The sequence below is a fragment of the Adiantum capillus-veneris genome, chromosome 6 (genome assembly GCF_014529385.1).
Source record: "Adiantum capillus-veneris isolate H3 chromosome 6, ASM1452938v2, whole genome shotgun sequence".
Classification (NCBI taxonomy): domain Eukaryota; kingdom Viridiplantae; phylum Streptophyta; class Polypodiopsida; order Polypodiales; family Pteridaceae; genus Adiantum; species Adiantum capillus-veneris.
In genome coordinates, this window is record NC_140936.1 from 148,379,146 (window position 1) to 148,382,587 (window position 3,442).

Below are 3,442 nucleotides of genomic sequence, written 5' to 3' on the forward strand. Positions count from 1 at the left end.
TACTTCTCCCATTGAGATCTTTGATCTACTTCCGTTACATAGGCTTTTAGTAGATCGAGAATTGCTAGGTTAGCTATTTCACTTTGGCCATTCGTTTGTGGATGATAGGCCGAAGAGAAGTTTAGCCTTGTCCCTAAATTCTCAAAGAGATCCTTCCAAAACTTACTGGTCATTCTAGGATCTCTATTCGACACTATGGACATTGGCAAGCCATGGTACTTGAAAATTTGTGAAATGACAAGGGTTGCCATTTGATGGGCTTTTATAGTCTTTTTGAGAGGTATAAAATGAGCTTGTTTACTGAACCTGTCAACTATCGTCCATATTCCCATATTCCCATGGATAGACTTGGGCAATCCAAAGATAAAATCCATGGATATGCTCTCCCATGGTGAATTAGGGATTGGCAAGGGTTGAAGCAATCCAGGTTGCTTCCCTCTATCAAATTTTGTCTTTTGGCATACCACACATTTAGAAACATACTCTTGTATGTTCACTTTCATGGTAGGCCAATAGAAATATGTTTCAATTCCCTTTAAGGTAGACTGAATCCCTCTATGCCCCGCATAAGGAGGATCATGAGATTCATACATTACTTTCTCACGTAGTGAGTTAGTAACGCATAGTCTATTGCCATAGAGAAGATAAACATCTTGTAAAGTAAATGGTTCTTCTTTCTTCCCTGATTCAAGGGATGAAATCACATCTCTAAAATCGGGATCAATAGCATACTCATCTATCATTGAAGATAGATCATTGTGAGTTGCTATGGAAACTGCATTCACTCTCGGCCGTCTTGAGAGTGGATCAGCTACTTGATTATTCTTGCCAGCAATGTGAGCAATATGAAAATGAAATTGCGAAAGGAAATTTTCCCACCTCATTTGTTTGTCGGAGAGTTTGGTCTGCGTCATGAAGTACTTAAGACTTTGGTGATCCATTCGCAGAATGAAAGGAGTCCCCAATAAATAGTGCTTACATGAGTCTAAGGCATGCAGATTTCCTACAGGAGCTCCTTTTCATATATGCATAGAGCTTGCTCAACAGGGTCGAGCCTTCGACTTTCATAGCCTATGGCGTGCCCTTCTCGAAGCCAAACAGCTCCAAGGCAATCCCCACAAGCATCACATTGGACCTCAAATGGTTTTGAGAGATTCAGTAGTATAAGCACAGGTTAAAAGATAAGCTTTTCTTTAAGCTTTTCAAAAGCATTGTTCTCCTTAGCAGTCCATGTATACCTAACGCTTTTCTTTGTTAGGTCATGTAATGGTCCCGCAATTTGTGAGAACTTTTCTATGAAGCGTCTATAGTATGCACACATACCTATAAAGCTTCTTAGTTCATAAAGACTCTTTGGTTTAGGCCATCCTTTTGTTACCTCCAACTTTGATGGATCCATTTGGATGCCATCTTGAGAGATAATGGGAGCTAAATACTAAATCTCTTGCGAGAAAAAATCACTTTTCTTTTTATTAACATAAAGTTCATTCTCTCTTAAAACTTGAAATATTACTTGGAGGTGTTGTTTGTGTTCATCTAATGAATTAGAGTAGATGATAATATCATCAAAGAACACTCCAGTGAAGGTTCGATGAGGCCTGAACAGCTTCTCCATCAAGCGGTTGAAATGTTGCTGGTTCATTGGTCAAGCCAAAAGGCATGACAATGTATTCGTAAAGACCAAATGTGGAATGAAATACGGTCTTTACAATGTCTTGATCAGCTATCCTTATTTGGTGATAGAAACTTTTTAGGTTAATCCTACTGAAGTAGGTCGATCCTTGTAGCTTATCAAATAGGTCTTCTACCCATGGAACGGGAGACCTATTCTTGATAGTGATCCTATTTAGTGATCTATAGTCGACACACATATGATATGTACCGTCTTTCTTTTGCACTAATAGCACAGGTGAGCAAAATGGAGATAAGCTAGGCCTAACCATGCCCTTCTCAACTAACTCATGCTCTTGCACATAATCTCCTCTTGTTGAGCTTGACAAAATCTATAAGGAGGTTTGTTAGGCGCTGAACTTACTGGAAGAATTTCAATTGCATGGTCATCATTACCTCGTTTAGGAGGTAGCTCACAAGGGATGTCGTCAATAAAGACATCTTGAAACCCCTTAAAAAAATTGGATAACTCTAATTCCTTTTGGTTGCTTTTATTTTCTTTTGTTAAATCATTAGGTTCATTTTGAGAATCTTTAACAAAAATCATGTACACGGAAATAGAGCTCTTTATTGACTTGTTGAAAGATGGTGTATGTACAATGGGGATAGTGTTACCCATTTCCTTAGTATCTATATACAATGTTGGACGGATACGCCGCGACGGACATCAGCACAGCGAGAACTCACCTAACATATAATGTCAGCTAAGGACGGAGCTCGACCCGCAGGCGTGTGGAAGCAAGCATAAGGTGTCAACCTACACTCGACTGTCTCCTAACTAATTCCAACAGAGGTCTTTACCAATTTTCTAAGTCACAGCCTTCAAGAGTGCATAAGAGGAAACTTCCTACAATACTTTCTAGAGCCGAACACCCATCAAACAATCTCGAAACACCATAGAACTTGAAGGAGACCCTACTAATACCACTAGGTCGCTCTCCCTAAGGTCTATGAACCAAAATCCCAACCCAAAACACCCGGTGCAGAAACACGTAGGATGTCTGGCCGAAATTTGCAGGTCTTCATTTTTGAAATCTAAAGTGCCTAATGTGTACTTCTACTCAATGTGAACGCGTGGATATGTTGCAATGCAAAATCGGACAACGTATGCTCACCCAAACACCCGATGAAGCTCGTAGAAGGAGCTCGCAAAACCAGACCGTACGCGTACAATGTAGGTATCGGCGCGTAGCTCTCGTCGGGGGAAACACGCTGCACTTCTCCACACTCGATTCCAACCACCGAAGCACACGTAGCGTCAAGATGAAGCTCACAGTCTCTCTCTCGTACACAGTACGCTCACTCACAAACTTCAAAACTTGTTTTTAAAATGACAAAAGGTTTTTCATTAAGGTCAAAAAGTGGTATATATACCTTACAATTTCTCAAACCCTAAAGTTCCAAAGTCAACCATCTACTCAATCTAACTATCAAACTGGGATATAATCTGGAAACTGCTGTAAGTCCCAATATTTACAAGGTGAAAAATCAGGTTTTCCTTAATGAATGAATAATTACAAAAAATAATAGTCTTCCGAATAGTTAGATGCCGTGGGGTGTGTCCAGCTTCTAACACTCCCTCCCTCCTTGCTCATGTCGTCCCCAACATGGCCGTTGATCTGCTTCTTTATCGTATCGTTTCTCGCATCTTTAGCAGAGATTTGTATCTAGCATGGAGGTTTATCATTGTCAGGCCAGAAATGTCAGTGTTTATGGTAAAGAAGCCTGTGTTGAACGCTTCTTCAAAAGCCTGGAGGTGATAGGATGGTAG